This window comes from Eleutherodactylus coqui, chromosome 11, assembly GCF_035609145.1.
Source record: "Eleutherodactylus coqui strain aEleCoq1 chromosome 11, aEleCoq1.hap1, whole genome shotgun sequence".
Classification (NCBI taxonomy): Eukaryota; Metazoa; Chordata; class Amphibia; order Anura; family Eleutherodactylidae; genus Eleutherodactylus; species Eleutherodactylus coqui.
Window position 1 is genome coordinate 42489118 of NC_089847.1, and position 12140 is coordinate 42501257.

General features: G+C 44.7%; 1 pseudogene; it reads right to left on the bottom strand.

Annotated features, from left to right (window-relative positions):
* Positions 1-3650: 3650 nt before the first annotated feature.
* On the bottom strand, positions 3651-4870 carry LOC136581712 (leukotriene B4 receptor 1-like; annotated as a pseudogene).
* Between the last annotated feature and the right edge of the window lie 7270 nt (positions 4871-12140).

Genomic DNA, 12140 nt, shown 5'->3' on the forward strand with positions numbered 1-12140 from the left:
CATGCGGAGGCTTTTAAGATATCATGTTGTGTGACCACTGTATATCCGGTGTGGAATCGTCCATCCTCACCCTGGTACCTGGAACCATCTACAAAAAGCTCAAAATGTGCATTGTAAAGAGTGGTTGCAGTAACTGTTTCAAAACCTGCAGTTTCCTGTTCCATGAATGCTAGAAAATCATGCTGATGTTCTACTTCAAATAGATCAGAATCTTGTTGCAAAGAATTTAAAAATAACTCATCTGCAGTACCTAGATCACCTATGTCTCTCCCTCCCCCATTTGAACCTGGGTACTCGATTGGAAGAAGAGTAGCTGAGTTCAACGTAGTGCACTGCTGGAAAGAGATGTTAGGGGGCATAAGAAGGGCACATTGCAATCTGATTTGACGTGCCAAAGACAAGTGTTTTGGTTGGAACTGTGCCAGTATGCTCTGAATGTCATGAGCGGTGAGGACCACTAGGGGGTAGTCTAAAACCAACACACATGAGGGAGCTCCCCAAGCCACTGGATCCAGACACATGGAGTAGTATCCAAGTGGTCGTGATCGCCCTCCGTGTTTTTGTGTCAGTACTGCCGTTGCGTGACCAGAAAATTCAGTGCAGAAGAGAATGAAAGGTAAAGTATAGTTAGGAATTCCCAAGGCTGGGGAGCTGAGGATAGAGAGTTTTAAAGTATGAAAGTTGTCAATTGATCAGAGGTTAGAGAGAAAGGAGTGACAGGGAGGCTATCTTACAGTGGTTGCATGAGAGAGCAGGCACAGCTGATCCACGGACGGCAGTAGGAGACGAGACCCAAAAAGGCGCGGAGTTTGGCAACAGAGGAAGGCACAGGAATGGCCTGGACAGCGGCCTTCCATTCCTCTGTTAAATGTCTGGTTCCTTGAGCCAGACAATGACCCAACAAAACAACCTTTGTTTTGCAAAACTGAAGTTTTTCCTTTTAGGCTTTGCAACTGTTTTTTGCAAGGAAAATCAACAGTGAGATGGTGATTTTTCAGGGGAGGGCTTAAAATATCAGTTCTTCCCTGAAAATCATCCCTGGTTTGTGTAAAAAAATAAATATATATATACATATACAACACACCACTGTGTTGACACACTCCTGACACAGCACTGTCACAGTGTTCAGTGGCAAGGGGACTCCCCTTGGGGAGTAAAGAATCCCCTGTCACAGCTGTGGTAGAGGATTTCTTCATCCCCAAGGGGAGTAAATAATCCCGGCCTGCTAATACGGCTGTATCTGATTGGCTGAGCGCTCAGCCAATCACAGGCAGCACTCTAAAACTGAAATGTGACTTTTTTGTTTAGAGACATCCAGAATTGCCCATCACTTTGGCTAGGGTTAAGATACGTAAGTGATCAAGTGGTGGATGAGGCTGAGTGATGGGTGGCCACAATAAAACACATATTTTTACTGATTTGGGTAAAAATGACACTGCATTGTTCTGGAAAATTTCATAAAAACATAGAGGATTGACTGCTGAAAAAAAGGCTGCATGTTCCACCTAGCCTTCCCTTATATCATTTCCTTTTTTCTCTTGATACAGATATATTTAAAAAGAGCGTTTCTGACCCCGTCCCAGGCCTCTCACTAGCAAAAAGCCAGACTCCTACTGTACACTGATGAAGGGCAATAACCCAGAAACAGCTGTATGTACATGGGGTCTGGCTTTGCTTTTAATTCCCAGTCATTGTAACAAGGCTTGTATAAAAAGTCTGACTTTGACTTGAAGGAATGCTGCCTTTCAATAGGTGGCACTGTGGAGGATTTATTCCATCTCCCTTATTTGCAGATATATTTAAATCCACTTACTTTTGATTTTCCAACCACATCTGCAAGAAATATGTTCCAAGTACCTACTACTCTTCCAGGAAAATCACATTTTCTAACATTGCTTCTGATCTTTCTCCCAATTAATTTCAGATTGTATCTCCTTGTGTTTATAGTTTTTAGAACTATAGCAACACCATCTGCATTGTTCATCATAGAGCAATGTACAGTATCCCTCCGTAGTTTACCCATAACAATGATTAAAACAAAAGAATAGGACAGCGCCTTGGGACAAGTTCCATGTTGATCAGTCTGATGCGAGATATTAATAGAGCCAAATCCACACTGAGTGATATCCAAACAAATGGAGAGCTGCAGCCAAAGAAAAGAATAAAGCCCCCATCAACAAGTGATGGGGTAAAAAGTCACAGAACGATCACAATAAAGCTGCGCTGCGAACACACAGGATGGATGATGTATACTCACTTAGGAGACAATGTTCTGCCGGCACCCCTGAATTGTTTTTCAGGGAAGAACTTTAGATATAAGCTCTTCCCTAGAAAACAAGAATTTTGGTGTAAAATAAATACATAAATAAAAATACTTATCTGTCCGCCGCTGCCGTGTCCTTGCAGAGATGAAGAACACATCTGCTGCATGCGGCAGATGTTTCCTTCATCCCTGCGAGGAAAACGAATTCCCTGCTGCACCTGCAACATCTGTGATCACAGATGACAGCTGCGGTAGGGGATCCAGCTGCCGCCATGCTGTAATTGTTTTTTAAGGAAGGGCTTTAAATATAAACTCTTCCCTGAAAAACAAGAAAAAACGGTGATAAAAATGAAAAAAAAATACTCATCTTTCTTCAGCTGCCGGGGCTCAGCCAAGGCCAGCCTGCTCTTCTCCTGCACTGCTCTGAGGAGTATTAAGCAGGCGGGGATTTAAAATAGGCTGATTCATGAATGGGTGAGTGCTGCCTCTGATTGGTTGAGCGTAGGGACCAGAGGCAGCTCACAGCTGTCATTCAATAGCTGAGAGCTACCTCAGAGCCAATCAAAGGCAGCCCATTCAGCAGCCGGAGATTTTAACCACTTCTATCCCCTGATGTACATGCACATCATTTGGTGGGCAGGAGTTAAAAGAAGTTCATGAAAAAAATAGCGGAAAAAAAACACCCAAACACAATTTTTTACATTTAATACATTTTATTAAACAATGGTAAGAAAATAATATACACATATTCGGCATCAACATACCTTTAACAACCTGTTTTACAAATCTAAAACATTATCAAAGGTACGTATTGAATGCCATTCAAAAATAACTATAAATGATTGAAAAATACTTATTTTTTGCATTTCTGTAAAAATAAAAATTATTATATATTCAACGGTTTGTGCTAACATTATCAGTTATCCCCTATTCAAACAAACCTTTGTTCTGATGATTGATGGGGTTCCAGCAGTTGGATCCTGACCAGACACTTATCAAATTATCCTGTGGATATGAGATAAGTGTTAAAGTTGGCATAATCCATTAAATCACTAATATACTATATATGTACCCACATGTGGTACCAAAAGAAAGCACTCTGTCTCATAAAAAAATAAAGCCTCATACAAGCATGTCAACCTAAAATTAGAAAAGTTATGCGCATTGGATGCTGAAAAGCAATAACAAAAAAAAAAATATTTGGGCCCTTAAAAGTCCAATGAATACAAGTTATCCCCTTTCCACAGGACAGAGAATGACTTGGTGATTGACGGCGTTCCAACCACTGGGACCCTCAATAATCAGTAGAGTGCGTCTCCAATGCATTGTGAAGTGTGGGCAATGAAGTCACACATGTGCACTACCATTGCCCCATTCACTTAAATGACTATGAATGGGGACTATTGGAGATAGCTAAGAACTTTAACTCGGCTATCTCTGGCAGTCGCCTTTGGATGTGCATGAGACTTGTTCTAGGGATTGTGAGCGTCCCAGCTGTCAGACTCCCATCACTTAGCACATTATGGCATTTACACTGTTGTTCAACTCCATGGAAAGAGAGCATCATCGCAAGTAGGACATTCACATATTTATAAACCATCTGAATGTCAGTATTAACTGTAGGAATACTGTCGATATGTGTACTGACTGTAGTATTTCCATTATTTTCCCTTGGTTTTTGTTCTGACTCAATTTCTTCAATTTTTTCAAAAAGCATATTCATCCTTTTAATTGTTGCAGGGTGTTTTATTCTAGATGCAAAATAAAAATAAAAAACAGGGTTCATGCTACTGTTTACAAATACCAACGCCCCAGAGATATAAGCACCAATGTTCACAATTCCTTTTAAACTGCAGCTGTCCAGAAAATCAGAGATGATGTCCATAATCTTGAATATCTGCCATGGAATCCAACATATTCAACAAGGATGATTATTTTGTCTGATTTACGTTTACCATCGAATTTCATTTTTCGGAGTTTTCTCCATAAGTAGGTGTAGCAGATGATAATAATGCAAAACGGAATCAAAAATCCAATGAAGGTTGGCAAAAGAAGAAATATTACCTTTTGCGTATCACTGGTGTATTCGTGTGGAATGCATTGGAAAGGTTTTCTACTTTGATTTGGGTTGTAGAATGGAAGAGAGTGAATACCAAATACTGCAGCTGCTATCCAAATAAAAATGATAATTTTTTTAAAAACTCGTTTTTTGGTCCATCTCTGTAGATCAAATGGCCTAAACACAGCCAAAAACCTCTCTATACTCAACAAGGTTATGAGAAATACACTGGCATACAAATTGGATAGTGTGACATATACCATAACTTTGCAAAATCCCACTCCAAAAATCCATTTGTTGACAGCAAATGTATATATCCAGATAGGTAGAGATAACAGAATGAGGAAGTCTGCAAGTTCTAGGTTTCCGATTAACAGCACAGTGGCAGAAATATTCTTCAGCTTTCTATAGATGGTCCACATTACCATTATGTTTCCTGGCACCCCAATCATAAAAGCTAAAGACAGTATAGTGCATGCACCAACATTCTTTATAGAGTAAATAGAAGGCGTCTGATCCGTCTCCGCAGAGATATTGCACAATGACATTCTTGTATTTAAACAAATACTTTGGTTCCTTCTGAAGTCTAAAATGTAGCCTTGTACTTTATTTAAAAAAATTGAAAACCTATTGAAAATCAGTTGCATTTTGATTAATTTTTCTGCTCTTTATTTAATGCCATTAAGTGAGTTGATTTTCATTAGATAATTTTTTCTAGATTGATAGAAGTTCTCTAATTCTGAAAGACAAATAAGTTATGTATATTACGATTTTTAAGCTAAGAATAAAACTTTAAAGAAGAAGGCCAGACCTTACTTATTTTTCCATTGACGGCACTCATAGGATGCCATTGCCCAACAAGCTTGAAAATAAATAGAGCCCTTTTGTTAGGGTGCTGTTACATTTGTGCAGGGTGCAAGTATGCCACCCTTCGTGGGCATCACCAAGACAAAATAGGGCAAGTCACTGTAATATAAATTGGAAGGCTATCTCTAACCAATGTTGGTGTGGTTAGAAGCAGGGCAATAGCCCCAATAGGCCCCATATCAGGACCTAAAGGGCTTAGTCTGTCCCTAGATGGAGGATAAGTATTATGTTTAATGCAGAAGGAAAGAACAATATATATAACATAGTATTTGGGAGAAGTGAATAAGTCCCACAAAGTATAAACAGCCACAAGTACTGAGTTGACAGGAGTCTGAATAAAGGGCAATAATCAGTACTGTAGTAAAGGCAGGCCTGAAATATTTACATTTCCATTATGGCTGATTGGTTGGTTAGGGAAAATACCCCCCTGTTAGCCAATCAGTCCAAATACCACAGACGATTTTTTAGCAGGGCTGTGAAGAAGGGCACATTATACACTATACATTATACATTATACACTGAAACTACTGACATTACCCTGGATTCACTTCCTAATTGCGTCCGGCCCACAAAAACAGGCACATTCTCACTATTGTAGGTTTTTTTTTAGTTTGTCTTTGGAATAGTGAAAATGAATGCTGCTTGGCAGTAGTTTGTCCCATGAAAATGAATAGGATCTGTCATGATCAGTCAACAACAAAAACATACTAAAAAAAAATGTCTGCATGGATGAGTCCTTATTAGAGATGAGCGAGCACCAAAATGCTCGTGTGCTTGTTGCTCAAGTCGAACTTTCCGCGATGCTCGAGAGTTCGTTTTGAGTAACGAACCCCATTTAAGGCAATGGGCGACTCAAGCATTTTTGTATATGACCCATGCTCCGCTAAGGTTTTCATTTGTGAAAATCTGGAAAACCTACGAAAGTGATGTAAACGACACAGAAACGGATAGGGCAGGTGAGGGGCAACATGCAGGGCTGCATCTCAGGTTCCCACGCCTCACTATTAAGCCACAATAGCGGCAAGAGTGCCTCCCCTCTAAACATTTTTACTTCGGACAAACCCTCATTAGCAAGGCACACCTTAGCTAAGCACCACACTACCTCCAACCAAGCACAATCACTGCCTGCGGGACACACTGCTGCCTCTTCTCCTAGGTTACATGCTGCCCAACCCCATCCGCATGACCCTGCGTCCGCAGCGCACACAGAAGTGTCCCTGCGCAGCCTTCAGCTGCCCTCATACCACACGCTGGCTTTATAGCCACACCACCCTCATGTCTATTTATAAGTGCGTCTGCCATGAGGAGGAACCGGAGGCACACACTGCAGAGGGTTGGCAGGGCCAGGTAGCGACCCTCTTTAAAAGGAAGGGGGGCGATAGCCCACAATGCTGTAGAGAATCGATGAAAAATTGATGTTCGATCTTCATTCCAATCTTGTGCCACCTCCGTCAGGAACTGCAAATGTGGGCATAAAGTGGACTAAGCTGCCAGCCCAGCACTTCTACACATCTCTACAATCCAGCAATACTCGGTGTGAGAAGTATGTGAGCGGGCCCTGGGTCAGCCTCTGTCCCAGCAAACACCTTGTGTGGCCCAAGGTGCTGCGAGTGACATAGCAATGCGGAATCCATGTGTCCATACACTACTCATTCTGTTTGGGTGTCAGATACCTCATCGACAACGCAAGGAGTAAACCATCTGCACTCTGCAGTCTACCCAAGTCTGTCAGTGTTTTGGGGACAGACAGGTAAAACACCGCTATGGGAAGTTTGTGTGCACCCACAGCATGGGTGGCTAGCAGGAACCCACAGACGGTACAAAAAAGAAATCCCATTGCAGTGCCCCGGATAGCTGAGGTTACTTGAGAGAAAATACATGTTGGCTTCGGCCCACACTCCATGCCCTAGTCAGTCTGGGTTTTTTTAAAAGTGCCAGGCAGGTACAACTCTGCTATGGGAAGTCTGTGTGCACCCGCAGCATGGGTGGCTAGCAGGAACCCACAGACGGTACAAAAAGAAATCCCATTGCAGTGCCCCGGATAGCTGAGGTTACGTGAGAGAAAATAGATGTTGGCTTCGGCCCACACTCCATGCCCTAGTCAGTCTGGGTTTTTTTAAAAGTGCCCGGCAGGTACAACTCCGCTAAGGGAAGTCTGTGTGCACCCACAGCATGGGTAGCTAGCAGGAACCCACAGACGGTACATAAAGAAATCCCATTCCAGTGCCCCGGATAGCTGAGGTTATGGGAGAGAAAATACATGTTGGCTTCGGCCCACACTCCATGCCCTGGTCAGTCTGCTTTTTTTAAAAAGTGCCAAGCAGGTGCAACTCCGCTATGGGAAGTCCATGTGCACCCACAGCATGGGTGGCTAGCAGGAACCCACAGATGATACATTAAGAAATCCCATTGCAGTGCCCCGGATAGCTGTGGTAACGTGAGAGAAAATACATGTTGGCCTCGGCCCACAATCCATGCCCTAGTCAGTCTGGGTTTTTTTTGGGCCAGATAGGTAGAACACCGCGATGGGAAGACTTAGTGCACCCATAGTATACACAGACCCCTGTAATATTCCTGTAGTAAAGGTATAAGCTGACACCAGTAACAGTTATGTTGCAGAAGTCTAGGAAAACCCCAGTAACATTTCTGTAGTAACAGTATAGACAGACCCCAGTAACATTTCAGTAGTAACAGTATAGACAGACCCCAGTAACATTTCTGAAGTAACAGTATAGACAGAGCCGAGTAACATTTCTGTAGTAACAGTATAAGCAGACCCCAGTAACATTTATGTAGCAGGAGTATAGGCAGACCCCTGTAACATTTCAGTAGCAGCAGTATAGGCAGAGCCCAGTATTAGTAACATTTCAGTAGCAATAGTATAGACAGACCCCAGTAACATTTCTGTAATAACAGTATAGACAGAGCCGAGTAACATTTCTGTAGTAACAGTATAGGCAGACCCAAATAACATTTATGTAGCAGCAGTATAGGCAGACCACTGTAACATTTCTGTAGCAGCAGTATAAGCAGACCCCTGTAACATTTATGTAGCAGAAGCATAGGCAGACCCCAGTAACATTTCTGTAGAAGTAAAGGCAGACCCCAGTAACATTTCTGTTGCCGAAGTATAAGCAGACCCCTGTAACATTTATGTAGCAGAAGCATAGGCAGACGCCAGTAACATTTATGTAGCAGCAGTATTGGCAGACCCCTGTAACATTTCTGTAGTAACAGTATAGACAGATCCCAGTAATATTTCTGTAGTAGAAGTATAGGCAGACCCCGGTAGCATTTAAATGGCAGCAGTATAGGCAAACCCCTGTAAAATTTACGTGGCAGCAGTATAGGCAGACCCTAGTAACATTTTTGTAGCAGAAGTATACGCAGACCCCTGTAACATTTCTGTAGCAACAGTATTGACAGATCCCAGCAACATTTCTGTAGCAGAAGTATAGGCAGACCCCTGTAGCATTTATGTGGCAGCAGTATAGGCAGACCCCAGTAACATCCTTGTGGCAGCAGTATACGCAAACGCTGTAAAATTTATGTGGCAGCAGTAAGGCAGACCCCAGTAACATTTTTATAGCAGAAGTATACGCAGACCCCTGTAACATTTCTGTAGTAACAGTATAGACAGATCCCAGTAACATTTCTGTAGCAGAAGTATAGGCAGACCCCTGTAACATTTATGTAGCAGAAGCATAGGCAGACGCCAGTTACATTTATGTAGCAGCAGTATTGGCAGACTCCTGTAACATTTCTGTAGTAACAGTATAGACAGATCCCAGTAACATTTCTGTAGTAGAAGTATAGACAGACCCCTGTAACATTTAAGTGGCAGCAGTATAGGCAAACACCTGTAAAATTTACGTGGCAGCAGTATAGGCAGACCCTAGTAACATTCTTGTAGCAGAAGTATACGCAGACTCCTGTAACATTTCTGTAGCAACAGTATTGACAGATCCCAGTAACATTTCTGTAGCAGAAGTATAGGCAGACCCCTGTAGCATTTATGTGGCAGCAGTATAGGCAGACCCCAGTAACATCCTTGTGACAGCAGTATAGGCAAACACTGTAAAATTTATGTGGCAGCAGTATAGGCAGACCCCAGTAACATCCTTGTGGCAGCAGTATAGGCAGACCCCTGTAACATTTACGTCGCAGAGATATAGGCAGACCCCTTTAACGTTCAAGTGCAGCAGTATAGGCAGACCCCTGAAACATTTACATGGCAGCAGTATAGGCAGACCCCTGTAACTTTCTTGTAGCAGAAGTATAGGCAGACAGACCCCAGTAAAGTTTCTGTTGTAATAATATAGGCCAACCTCTGAAACATTGGGGTACCATGAGCAAAGGCCGGAAAAATTAGTTGGATAAGAGTGTAGGCGTGGGCCCGAAAAATAAGTGCACCAAGAGTACAAGTGTACCTCTGAAAAATTTACCAACCGAGAGGGCAGGTGAAAGCCATAAATATTTTTTTAAAGATACAGCTTGCTGTTGCTTAATTTGTAACAGAGCCTGGAGGCAGCCCTGTTGAAAAAATTGGTTCATGTTAAAGTATCAATACTTTTGAAACTTTGAAAAATTGTAAAAACATTGGTAGATGTAGATGAGCCTTTTGGGCTGCAGAAAAATTGGCTGTTCAGCGCAATGACATGTTGTTTCTGGAGGAGGAGTAGCAGGAGGAGGACTAATGTCAGAGACAGATTGACAAAGAGAAATGCCCCATTTTCCCGGTGATAGAGAGGAGTGCTTTTATCTGCGGTTGCAGCGAAAAAAATCTTTAGGTTCCGCTGCTCTCCGCCGGTGGAGAAGAGAAGTCTGGGGAAATCCAGGCTTTGTTCATCTTTATGAGTGTAAGCATGTCGGCACTGGCAGTTGACAGGCGGGTACGCTTGTCCATGATGATTCCCCCAGCTGCACTAAACACCCTCTCTGACAAGACACTAGCGGCAGGGCAAGCCAGCACCTCCAGGGCATACAGCGCAAGTTCGTGCCACGTGTCCAGCTTTGACACCCAATAGTTGTATGGAGCTGAGGCATCACGGAGGATAGTGGAATGATCGGCTACTTACTCCCTCACCATCTTTTTACAGTGCTCCCTCCGACTCAGCCTTGACTGGGGAGTGGTGACACAGTCTTGCTGGGGAGCCATAAAGCTGGCAAAGGCCTTGGAGAGTGTTCCCCTGCCTGCGCTGAACATGCTGCCTGATCTCTGCAGCTCCCCTGCTACTTGGCCCTCGGAACTGCGCCTTCTGCCGCTAGCGCTGTCAGATGGGAAGTTTACCATCAGTTTGTCCACCAGGGCCCTGTGGTATTGCATCACTCTCGAACCCCTTTCCTCTTCGGGTATCAGAGTGGAAAGGTTCTCCTTATACCGTGGGTCGAGAAGGGTGTACAACCAGTAATCCGTAGTGGCCAGAATGCGTCTAACGCGAGGGTCACGAGAAATGCAGCCTAACATGAAGTCAGCCATGTGTGCCAGGGTACCAGTACGCAACACATCGCTGTCCTCACTAGGAAGATCGCTTTCAGGATCCTTCTCCTCGTCCACAGGACATACACGCTGAACAGATGGGAGGCAAGCAGCATGGGTACCCTCTGCAGTGGGCCCAGCTGTCTCTTCCCCCTCCTCCTCCTGCTCCTCCCCCTCCTCCTCCTCCAAAACGCGCTGATATATAGACATGAGGGTGCTCTGACTATCAAGCGACATACTCTCTTCCCCCGTCTCCTGTTCCGACCGCAAAGCGTCTGCCTATATGCTTTGCAGCGAACTTCTCAGCAGGCATAGCAGAGGAATGGTGACGCTAATGATTGCAGCATCGCCGCTCACCATCTGGGTAGACTCCTCAAATTTTTTGAGGACCTGGCAGATGTCTGCCATCCAGGCCCACTCCTCGGTAAAGAATTGGGGAGGCTGACTACTACTACACCGCCCATGTTGGAGTTGGTATTCCACTATTGCTCTACGCTGCTCATACAGCCTGGCCAACATGTGGAGCGTAGAATTCCACCGTGTGGGCACGTCGCACAGCAGCCGGTGCTCTGGCAGATTAAACCAATGTTGGAGGGTCCGCAGGGTGGCAGCATCCGTGGTGGACTTGCGGAAATGTGCGCAGACGCGGCGCACCTTGCCGAGCAGGTCAGATAAGTGTGGGTAGTTTTTCAGAAACCGCTGAACCACCAGATTGAAGACGTGGGCCAGGCATGGCACGTGTGTGAGGCTGCCGAGCTGCAGAGCCGCCACCAGGTTATGGCCGTTGTCACGCACGACCATGCCCGGTTAGAGGCTCAGCGGCGAAAGCGAGAGGTCAGTCTGCTCTGTCAGACCCTGCAACAGCTCTGGGGCCGTGTGCCTCTTGTCACCTAGGCTGAGTAGTTTCAGCACGGCCTGCTGACGCTTGCCCACCGCTGTGCTGTCACGCCGTACCACACCGACTGCTGGCGACATGCTGCTCACATTTCTTAATTGAGAGGTAGAGGTTGCGTAGGAGGAGGGGGAGGGTTTAGAGGAGGTGGCATAGACCGCCGCAGATACCAGAACCGAGGAAGGACCCGCTATTCTGGGTGTGGGTAGGACGTCTGCGGTCCCAGGCTCTGCCTTGGTCCCAGCCTACACCAAATTCACCCAATGTGCCATCAGGGAGATATAGTGGCCCTGCCCGCCAGTACTTGTCCACGTGTCCGTGGTTAAGTGGACCTTCCCAGTAACCGCGTTGGTGAGGGCACGATTGATGTTGCAGGAGACGTGCTGGTGTTGGGCTGGGACAGCATACCGGGAAAAATAGTGGCGACTGGGGACCAAGTAGCATGGCACCGCCGCCGCCATCATGTTTTTGAAAGCTTCAGTTTCCACAAGCCTGTACGGCAGCATCTCCAGGCTGATCAATTTGGCAATATGCATGTTTAAAGCTTGAGCGTGCAGGTGCGTGGCGGCGTATTTGCGCT